This window comes from Artemia sp. Qi Xiang Cuo, chromosome 16, assembly GCF_049724085.1.
Source record: "Artemia sp. Qi Xiang Cuo chromosome 16, ASM4972408v1, whole genome shotgun sequence".
Lineage (NCBI taxonomy): Eukaryota > Metazoa > Arthropoda > Branchiopoda > Anostraca > Artemiidae > Artemia > Artemia sp. Qi Xiang Cuo.
The window spans coordinates 48,118,305-48,130,208 of NC_142809.1; the positions used below are offsets into that span (position 1 = coordinate 48,118,305).

The 11,904-nt window shown below is 35.4% G+C and overlaps 1 pseudogene; it reads right to left on the reverse strand.

The window, feature by feature from the left end:
* Window positions 1-236: 236 nt before the first annotated feature.
* Window positions 237-1,066, reverse strand: LOC148943013 (phosphatidylinositol N-acetylglucosaminyltransferase subunit C-like; annotated as a pseudogene).
* Window positions 1,067-11,904: the final 10,838 nt, after the last annotated feature.

Genomic DNA, 11,904 nt, shown 5'->3' on the forward strand with positions numbered 1-11,904 from the left:
TTTTTCAATTCATCAATGGCTTTTTCATCAAATGGCTTTTCATCCCGTAGACTTTGGACAACCGGAGTGAATAATTTTGCTACTATTATTAAGCTTACAATTATTTTCGTGAGTTTTTGAGAACTTTTTATCCTAAGTCTTTACCGTTTCACACTAACCCAAGTCTTAACCTGAAATCTCTAATTTATTGTTTCTCAAAATTTTGGCGTACCCAGCGTTGTAGAGGTCCTTATTCCTTATATGACAGGTTCATCCCATGGGCCATAAATATTAGTCTTAAATTTCTGAAATTTCACAAACAAATAAGGCAGAACAAGATTTAGTAAAATAAAGGCAAAAATTCCTAGAACAAACAGTTGGGAGTCAGCATAATATAGGCACAACAGGGATACAAAAATTAACATACCACCAACAATTTCTGAATAATTCGACAAAGCATATACATGAGGAAAAATGGCAAAATAAGTAATGGCAATTGCAAAAAGAGAAAACACATGATAGTGACTAGGAAGCCTAGAAGCTAGGCAAATCGCAGCACCAAGGGAGGTACTTAAAGAAATCTGCTTTGATGCAACAACATAAGATTTACCGTAATCAATAGAAAACAAATATAATAGAAATTGGAGAATACAGATGGCGTAAATACTGCCGGTACTAGTTGATTCAGTCAAAGTTTCTAAAACCGGAGATAGTGCAAAAGATATGCCTAAATATATAATACTATCTCTTACTGATATCGAGGAGCTATTTTTAACAAATGATAAAATTGGCAATGTAAAATATATAGCAGCAGACACCACTGATATATTAATTACCGATATTGCACCGTTTTCCAGCAAAAAATATACGGATAAAAATATGAATACCACTGATAGGTATGTAGTGATTCTAAGTGATCCAATAATGCTTTGTTTGAATGAAATTGAATTAAGATTGATGTTAGTCCTAAGCTCCTGTAGAAATGTATTGTCTGTATGATTATCTGCTACACCAAAATCTTCATAGAGCACTTTTTCCAAACAGTTTTGGACGCACCGGTGGACCTTTCTCTCACATCACCAATCATTTTTTTATGCTTATCGTTAAGTTAGCGGCAACTTATCCACCGACTATTGTTACTGCAATATCAATTTTCTTTTTGAAGGTATTTGCCAAACCTAAAAAAAAAATCTAATAAAAGAACATAGCCAACAGGCTATTCTCTCAAAATTTTTAATTATTTGTTTCTTCTATTATATACAATAATTTTGGTACTTTTTGAAATTTCTGTTAAAAAATTAGAAAGCTAAAAACTAATTGTGTCAAAGAACATTTTGTTCTTCATGATATGCATTGATGACCATCAAAAAATACAAATATTCTCTAGAACTATTGATGACACATTTATTTCGACTTTTGTCAACAAAAATAGTGACGAAGACCACACTGCCTTTCCATAACAAACAACAAAAGTACGAAGAACAATAGGGAAATCTTTTTGCAAGACAGTGGAGATAATTTGAATGAATAATCTGCTTGTTTTACCTTACTTTTTATAAGTCCTGGTTGAACTTCGCTGTAGTAAGGATGCTAGGACTGCTTTGAAATTTTTTTTAATTTTTGGTTTTATTGGTTGCATGTTGTTGTGAGTCATTTTTCTTTCATATATTTTTGTCTTGCTGAGGACGGCCCTTGGACATAGGGCCGAAATATTCATTCAAATCATCTCCACTGTCTTGCAAAAAGATTTCCCTATTGTTCTTCGTACTTTTGTTGTTAGTTTTTTGTCTGGCACGAGACTTGGGTACTCCCTGAGATTCGGCAAACAGAAGAGCATGGGTCAGTTTGGCGTAATAAATACGCCAAAGTTTGAACGCTAGAGTTTGAACGAACAGGGGTTGAATTACAGAGAAGTTGTAATGCATTAGAGTTAAAATATTCGATGGATGAGTTAAATGGGGGTTGAGTTTCTTGGTGTTTTAGTAACATGGAGGTTGAATTATATGGAGATTGCATTATATATACAACAACGGGGTTGAATTATATGAGAGGTGAGATGCACCAAGGTTGAGTTACATGTAAACTTATATTCACGCTTACAGCACAAAAGACTAAAGAATTCATCGTTTTGTTTTGTTCTTTTCTAGCATTAAGCGCTGTAGTCACGGATATGTTAAATTTATAATGCAAATGCTGGTTTTTGGTATTCGTGGACTTTGGACTATTTGGTCTTTTCTGAGACTAAAGAATTAAAGAAGATGAGAGTGAGGTCCATTAATACTCACTGATTTGTTCCTCAGTGAAAATTTGATATTTTGGTACTGGTGCATTATATGGACACTTGTAAAAAGTCAAGTTTGGTTAATGCTAATGAAATAAAATAAAATAGGATGAATCCATAAAAGTCTATAAACAAACTTGGGCTATATATTTGCACATTAGGGGGGGGGGGGGGGGATGGGGATGGGAGGTAAAGCATAGCATATATTAAATACGTAACCTAACCTAACATCACCTAGGTACCTTTCTCCGCCCCTTAACCCCCCCCCCCCCAAAAAAAAAAACAACAAAAAAACAAATCGTTTAAATATTGTAAATCATTGAGAAACCATGGCTTTACAGTCATTTATGTATAGCGGTCTCTTGAGAATAGACTTGATTGACGGGTTTTTCGTGACTGGTTTCCTCTTACAATATATAAGTGTCCATAAAACGCACCAATGCCAATATTATTTGATTACAGTTTTTTTTGTACTAGAAAACTTGTTACAAAATTATCGAGAGAGAAGATATTCGAAAAGCTTTGTTTGAGATTTATCTCTTATTTTTTTGTGGGGGGGGGGTCTTAATAATTTTTTACGGTTTCTTAATAATTTTTTAGGGAGTCCATTCGAATAATTCTGAAAAATTATAACGATAACAATGAAAATTGTAAATTATAAATATAAATACATTATAAATATTAGTTCATTTTATGGGGCTTTGTTTGCTAAAAAAGGGGGCGCTCAGCATTGAAATATTAGTTTCCTGTAGGTACCAACATTGAAAAATTTGGAGCATAAATTTAGCCTACGTTGTTTGATTCTTCACAAAAAGTTCGGTTCTTTGGCCTAAAAAAAATTTGGCTGTTTAAAAATTAAGATAACTAAAAATTGTCGTTATGAATTTATTAGTCTTATTCACCGCTTGGCGTGTTATGATTTTTTTTTTGTGCTAGAAAACGTTTAACCAATTTATCTAGAGAGAAGATATTTAAAAAGCTATGTTTGAGATTTTTCTTCTTTTTTAATGGGGGGGGGGTGCTTTATAATTTTCAACAGTGTGATTTTCTTTGATTCCCTTTGAATACTTATGAAAAATTATTAAGAGTAAATTAATAATTCATAGTTAAATTACTGTTTCGAGACAGTGAAATTTTTTTTCAGTAAAATTGAAAGCATGTTTACTCTCTAATCTAAATTCAAACTGCCTAAAGCCTGACTGGTATATCAACAAGAACTGACATCTTCCAATGATGTAATTTGCTGAATTTATGCTTTTTGAATGTATTCTTCAATATTCTTGTTTGTATTTTTCAAACTCAATTGAAAAATTGTAAATTATAAATATTTTAAAGACGTTTTAAATATTAGTTCATCTTATGGCTCTTTGTTTGCTAAGAAAAAGAAAAAAAAATCAATTTGTTTATCCATTGTAAAAACTCAGTGTTTTTTTTTCTTTGAGGTGACGGTTGAATTGATTCCAGCATTGAAAACTTGGAACGTAAATTTAAATTATGCTGCTTAATTTTTCCAAGAAAATTTGATTCTTTGGCAAAAACAAAAATTTGTTTGATTAAAAATATATTAAAACAATTTTAAAATGTCGTTATGAATTTATTAGTCTTATTCACCGCTTTTTTGGGCTAGAAAACTTGTTACGAAATTATCAAGAGAGAAGATATTCGAAAGGCTTTGTTTGAGATTTCTCTAACTGTTTTTGTCTTCTTTTTTTGGGGGGGGGGGGGTTTGAATAATTTTTCATGGGAGGATTCTCAGCGATTCCCTTCGAATAATGCGAAAAATTATTAAAAAAAAATCAAGTGAAAAGTAGAAAAAAAAATATTAAAGGATACATTCAAAAGCATCAATTCAGCAGATTATATCATGTTAGTTCTTATTGATATATCAGTCAAGCTTTGGACTGTCGAATTTAAATTAGAGAGTCAAAATACTTTCGATTTGTGCTGAAAACAAAATTTTACCGTCTCAAAACAGTAATTTAAGATAGACCAATCGAATGCTCGGCAGCTAAATATATGTTAAGCTAAGAAATTAATATTTTGTTATAATGTTTCGAAAACTAGTATCCATATTCTTCAAAACGTTTTTTTTACTGCAAAAATAACCCCCAGCGTCTTGGTTGTTGTACTTTTTCACGGTAAATGTGTTCAGCATCTATACTAATAAAGTTAGTCAGTTAAGAAAAGCTCTCCTCTCGATCGACTATCCGGTTGGTTTTTCTATTCTGATTATTTGTTCAATATGTACTACTGCTCCTACTATCAACTTATTACTGATCAACCAAAGGTCGATACAGCTGCTAATTCTCCTCTCCATCTCATTCTGTTCGAAGGTTTCCTCTTTACTCCGTCCTTTGAAGTTCTTTTCCCCTCCCATCTTTTTTAATGACCTGTTTTTGTCGTATTTTGGGGAATACTTGTTTTTTTTTTTCCCTAGATTAAGGGCCAAAAAGCACAATTTTTTGGGTATTTGTATGTCCTTAAGCTGTCAAACAGGACCTAGCCATCTTACTGTTTCTTTCGTTTTAGCCATAGAAAATAAAGTTTAACCGTATTTTTCTTACAGCCTAGTGGTTGATATACGGTTAGTCGAATGAGTTTCTAGTACTATCCATAGATGATTCTTCTGAAAAATATTTAGTATACAATCCTTAATTTTTAAGCATCCACGTCTCAGACAAACTTTTTTCCGAAAATGAATATGGTATGTCCGGGGCTGGAAAATAATTTTATTGGGCAGTTTGGGAGACGGAACATTGCAGGGACCCTTTTTTTCCTGAAAAAAGAATTCTAACCGTTGGACATGGTTCCTTGACATTAGGGAGTGAATATATTTATTAGTTTTAGATGTTTTCTTATTCAAAATTGTCTCTTCGGTCTTTTTGAAAAGTTTTAGTTACACTTACCCCCAACCCTGCCCCAAACTATTAAGGTTTGTTCTTTCTGGATTAATTTTTGTGTATTCTGTTAGTATTTGTTTTCTTTTTTTTTCAATCAGATACACAAATTCCCCTCAGACCCGTAAATTTGGACCCTTAGAATAAATCCCGCTATACCTGCCTGTTTAGCTTTTATAATTATTTGTTTAGTTTTATTTTTTTTCCTTTTTTCAGGTCTGAATACTCAATGTTTGGGGATTGCAGCTGCCTAGAACAGAAGGAGATATGCTTCGATTTGTGGAATACCTTTTTATTGCATTAGAAAAAGCCAAGGAGAGGAAAGATTTCCACTTCGTTCGTTTCGAAACCTGGATTCAAGCCGAAGCTGACTATAATTCTGTAAAATGTAAGCTTATATGTTTTTAAATATGTACAATCTTCTCTTTGATCCATGCACGCAACGGTAAGGGTGTGGGGGAAGAAAACTTGAAGCTTCAATCGGTGAGGTGGAATCAGTCAAAGAATATTTGGCCTCCTATGCCATCACAATTGCATAAAAGTATGAATAAACTGGATCGAAGCGATGAAAGACTTGAAAGCGTAATTAGAGTAAAGACAAGACAGAAAGTCTTTGCAAGAGGTAATGCTGGCATAAGTTTTTTAGAAAAGTCCATCATCCTTGGGTAGAACCAAGGCATCCAGTCATTCAGTAAAAGTAATTCAGATAGCCTATCAGTTCTGTGAGCCATTGAAGGCAATTGGAGACCAGACCCTGACCACAGGACTTGAAGGCAAGTGGGCAACCGATACTGGTTCACATTATATGAGCTTCACCCAGTGGGAGACAGATTATAAAATTTTAAGGGGAAGTGTGGTAACAATTACATACTTTATTGCCATACTATGTATCAATTTTAGTCAGTTAAACCAGTCACCTGCTTTTCCTTTAAGAAAATAGAGATTAGTGGATTCTTTTGGAAAAGAATTCAGTCGGGTTCATGTGTCTTATCATTTGAGGGGGTTCGGACTTTCAGGGATTACTTACACGATTTGGCGCGTGCTAAACTGTGTCGAAGCGTGGTAGAACTATTTCAAGCGTTATGGGAACTGAGCCACGCATGTTGGTACTCTATCTCGTGTGGTGGCGTTAGGAAGAGAATTGGGTGCTGCAGAATGTGTAGCAGGTGGCAAGAAGTTAACAATTCGTTGGTTCAGATGAGTTGAAAAATGCCTTTAAAAAATACTTTAAAATTTTTGGAATTCACAGTGAGGGTTGATTTTATAAATAAAAAAAGATTGGATTTTGGCACAGCAGTGGGTTTTTTTTTTGTAGAAGAGCTAGACACATAAAACTAGTGGCCTTGTCCTTTTTGACTTAAGGACTAACCTTACGCAGCTTAAGTTAATAAAATGTTCAATGAACAGATTGCTGCAGCAAACAAACCAAAGCCCACATGGCTGCGAACGATCATCAACCAATCTTTTCAGAGCTTCAATTTGAAATTAGTCTCATTCAGCTTTGTTTTGGTTCAAATCCTGTTTTATGACCTCTGCTTACTCTATATGTCTACTAAATGATTTTATCTACTTCATTAATGTCAAAAAGAACTTCCTTTCTAATAGTCAGAGCGCCAGATTCGGTATTGTACACCCACCCATGCCGGAAGGTACAAAAATGCTGAGGACAGATCCTAAGGTAGTTGACCATGCTGAAAACCAATATCTTTGGGCGCATGTTCGCTGTTGGGGCGTTTCTGAGATATAGGCCAAAAACGCCAAATTTAGCCTACAACTAAGTGTGACGATTCAGGATTTTTTTGCGAGTTATTCGGTTGAGGAATCCGGCGTAATGTTATATCAATCAAAAGAAGAGATGTAGATCTACAAGAAAATGATTTTTAAATTGAAAAAAAACTATTTTTTTCTCTATTTACTGCAGTTTCAAAATAAGTACTGTAAAATTCTACTAATATCTCAAAGAAAGGCTAAAAACTTTAAATTTCTTCAAGATAACAAACTTTTTTTTCATATTAGAAAAGAAAGTTCATTCAACTCCGCACAATTTGAGCTAAAAAAAATGAAATATTATTATTTTTATAAGGTCTGCGAATTTTTTTTTGTAGTGTCACTGAAATGATCACTAGCCGTATTATGAAAATGGACATGGTTTATTTTTTCTTCAAAGAGTAGGAGTACTTCAAACTTTCTAACTGTTTAAAATTTTTAACTGTTACTTAAAAATAAAAATATTATTAAAAAATGTTTACTAAAAAAGTGTTTTTTTTTTAGAATGGACGAATATGTTTTCTGGTGTACTAAGGGGTCTGCAATTACCTTTTTGGGACCTGATTTGCCACTGATACGACTGAGCTATTTACTACATGAAATAATTCTGCTTCACAGATGGATTCAGTTGGCGCACTGGAGTTGTCTAACTTGGCCTGCCCGTAAAATTGGGTAATAGTAACTTATTGGGGACCTCATGTAATTAAAAGTAAGAGGTATCAAATAAAACTTACAAAAATATTCCTCATTTTCTTCTTCTGAGAATTCAGATGGGGCAAGGTCAGACTCCCTGCATGCCCTCCTCGTTTCATGGCAGGAGCATAAGGTGAAGCATCATTTCATTTTGAGCAGCTACAGTCTTTCCTACATCTTCCACTTTTGCATCTGCAGTAGGCTTCCAGGCTTGATGCATCTTTAAAGCTTGAGACGACCGCATCTACTCCCCTTTCCGCCATCTTCCATCCATGGAGGAGTGGATCTGGAATGCTCGGCCGAGACTGTGTTGACGACAAGATTTACCATGTAGTGAATATGTCTCTTCGTACGCATGGCTCGAAGGTGTCGTCAGAAGGTGGCAGTCTTCTCACATCTTATTTCTGGCACTAAATGTAAGCCCTTACACTTGGTCTCCGTCCGTTCTATTGGCATGCACAACGATACCACAAGTTTAACGGCTAGTGTACTTGACATGTGTCTTAAGGCGTTGGTCAGGCTATTTGTGGCTAAAGGACAAGCATTCCTCGTAGTCACAGTGTTCTGGTAAAGTTGGACTGCAGCCACGCTTGACCAGAGACACTTTGAATCTCTACTTGAACCCACCCAATAGAAAAAGTTTGAGTGCGTTCGGAAGCTAATCACCCATCTGCTCCCAGGTTTCATACAAAATTTCGAGGAGCCGGCTTTTAGACGCTGAGCTTGCAAGTACGGCATCCCATTCTTCAATTGTGCTAAGAGCGGAAATCTGGAGGTTTTTCCCTTTCCCTCGTTGGAGTATGCATGCTGGTTTCAAGGAGATCGACTCTTCGGTGTCCGTGAGCTTCCCAAACAGCCCGTCGTACCGATCTGCGACAATGTGGATTTCAGGAATACCCAGCGGAAGATCATTCAGCAACGATAGAGGCAATCTTTCCGCGAAGGATTCGACTGTTTTAAACATGGCAGGCCGATATGATCTTATCATGGACATTAGGTCAATGATGTGTACTTTAGCTGATGTTGTTTCTTTGGATTTCAAAGTCGCCGGCCAAGCTGCAAGTCCTCCTTTTTCTTAGCCAGTTCATCAGCACAGCTTTGCTCCCCGTCCTCATTTTCCCGCCAGAGGATGTCTTGGTTGATTGTTGCGGAAGATTTTCAAAAATGGATGGAGGGAAAGGAAGAATCTCTTTTGTGAGGATCTTTGCAACTGTTTTCTCATTTTCTTCGCCGTATTTGAACCGAGCAGTAATGATTCTCTTCAAGGCTGTTACTTCAGAGCTCAGGAGATCGGTTCTAGGGACACCCTTCACTTTTTGAGTTTTTCTGTCTGAAGGGAAAGTTCAGAGAGAAGAAGGGAAGAAAGTTCAGAAAGGAAGAGTGCAACATTTTTCACATCTTCTTTCCTGTTGCACAGAAAGTCCTAAGCCACCTCTTTTCCTTTTGTGGCTACGCAAGTAATATCAGAAACAATTTTCTCATCGTCCACAACTTCTGACGTCACAATTTTCACTGGGTCGAAGTCCACTCTGCTGAACGAATTGCCACATGTAGTGAAAATGTCTTGAACTCTATCTCGCGAAAGTTGTTATTGCGTCTTCGTCGACTGATTGTCTTCGTGGTGTTTCAATGTCTCTGTGGATATGTTGAGTATTTGCAGGAAACCATTGCTGATGGCAGCGGAAATCGGTAAGGTAAGAATCCAAGCTTTTCTCTGTCTTTCATCCATTTTTTCTCCTATTACTCCGGCCGTCGTCTTAGCATCCTTGCTCACTGTACATTCCATTATATGTCGAACCAGGGGGCCATGAACCTTGTGTGCATTCTCTTTACTGCAAAGTATCCTTTCATGAACTTCCTGTGTACATCAGGAAAGGTTTGTGGTAAACTTTGCATGTCTGATAGGTACTGTGTGAGACATTTGTATACTGAGGATGGCCAACCGCCACCAAGTATGGAGACATCCAAGCAGTTGCTGTCAAATGAGACTCCCAGTCACAGTCTCGTTCAACATCATTGAATTGCATCGTTATTTCAAGTATTTCCAAGAACTGCCGCCAGAAAGCAAACGTGGGCAACACATATCACAGGGTGTCAAAGGCATTCACTATGGGAGCCAAAGTGATTAAGGTATCGCTTGCCTCCTGAAGTGCAGTTCGCGCGTCAGCACCGTTTGCCAATGAAGTCCTGATAACTCAATGGCACTATCCAGCTGGCCCAGAGGGGACAAGTCTTCTTGTTCTTTGGAGTAACGCTCTTCCAAGGACTCCCAGTAGAGGCCTAGCAAGACCTCATGCAGTATGCAGTAGGCATTGATAGCTTGGTAGTAGCCTTTCTAGATCATGTCCCATAAAATAACTGTTTATCTCCCTAAATTATACTAATTAGCTGGTGTTTACCTTACTTTGACAGTATTACATTATCACTTCAGGGTCAATGACTTTCTATCTGTCCAGGAAAGATTAATTCTACCTGCTGTCACGTGATGAAAAAAAACTTCCCGCTAGGTAGCAGGCTACTAAACAAAATACCTATTATCGGGTAAACTCGCTAAAAAAGTTGCAGTACCCTCAGACACTATAATTTATACTTATAATTTAGGTCAGTGTGTTTGGAATTAAACGGGCTTTATTTTTTAATATAAACAAAATTTCTTTATCTTGAAAAAATTTCGAGTTTTTAGCTTTTCTGTAAGAAATTTGTTGACAAAAATCTGTATTTCTTTTAAACTGCAGTAAAAAGGGTACAATTTTTTTATTTTTTTTACAAAAAAAAAAAATCATATTTGTGTAGCCCCAAGTCTCTCAGAAACTCTCCAACGGCGAACATGCGCCCTACGATATTAGTTTTTAGCATGGTCGACTACCCCGGGATCCAGCCTTAACATTTTGTACCTTCCACCATGGGTACTAATCAAAATAAGCGAGATACAGAATCTGGCGGTCTGATTATAACTTTGCGAAAAAAGTCATCTAAGCTGCTGCATAAACTTGCTATAAGTAAAAAATAAACTGCTGTAAAGTCAAAAGGCTAAAATTATTTGAAACGGCATTATGGCACCGTAGTATGGATCTCATAAAAAAAACTCATGAAAAGCAAGAATTATTGTACCATGATTTGAGTTGTTAAACGTTAGTGATAGAGGTAAGTTAGCTAACTGAGGGTTGAATTCCCTTCAATTAAATAGAGTAAGAACAAACAGGGGTTGAATTACAGGGTAGTTGTAATGCATTAGAGTTAAAATGTTCAAGGGATGAGTTACATGGGGGTTGAGTTATATGGTGTCTTACTTACATAGAGGTTTAGTTAAATTGTACTGGATTATATGGGAGGTGAGATGCACCAAGATTGAGTTGCTAGGAAACTTATAGTCACGCTTGCATACTAAACTAAAGAGTTAATTTTTTTATTTACATAACGCCATCTATTTCAGCGGTAAAATAAAAATGGTCTATTTAAAATAACAATTTGATAGTCTACTTTAAATAATATGATTTAAAAAGGACATTCCTATGTGTAAAAAGGACATTCCTAGTTTTGATATTAATGCATGAGTCGTCTAGTGGGAGAATGTCAAAATGCTTTTTGTTCTTTTCTTAAGCGCTACAGTCACAGAGATGTTAAATTTATAATGCGAATGTAGATTTTTGGTAATAGTGGGCTTTGGACTATTTCGTCTCTTCTGGAACTAAAGAATTAAAAAAGACGAAAGTAAGCTCCATTAATATTCACTAATTTGTTCCTTGATTAATATTTGATATTTCTTTAACCATTGGAAAAAGTTAGAACGTTAGTTTTAATTTAGACCGTTCCAGCACCAAAAATTGTAGGACATTGGAGTTTCTTATGTTGCTTGATTTTTGAAAAAATAATTTTTGCCCTGCCCTAAATACATAACTTGCTGTTTAAAATCACAAAAAAAAAAAAAAATAAAACTCTAAATTTTAATTAAAAAAAATTATATAATAAAAAATTAAAACGACATGAAAATAAAACTAAATAAACTTATAGTATTACGAATTGGCTTGTTCAAAAAAAAAATTCAACATTCAAACAGTAAGTATATATAATACTTATAAACTTTATGAAAATATGTTGAAATAACTAATGAAACCTTGTTTTAGTTTTGAAACTCTATGATAAGAATAAAACGATAACAATGAAAATTTTAAGTTATAAATATAAATACATTATAAATATTAGTTCACTTTATTGGCCTTTGTTTGCTAAAAAAAGGGGTGGGGGGGGGGGCTAAGCATTGAAGTATTAGTTTCCTGTAGGTTCCAA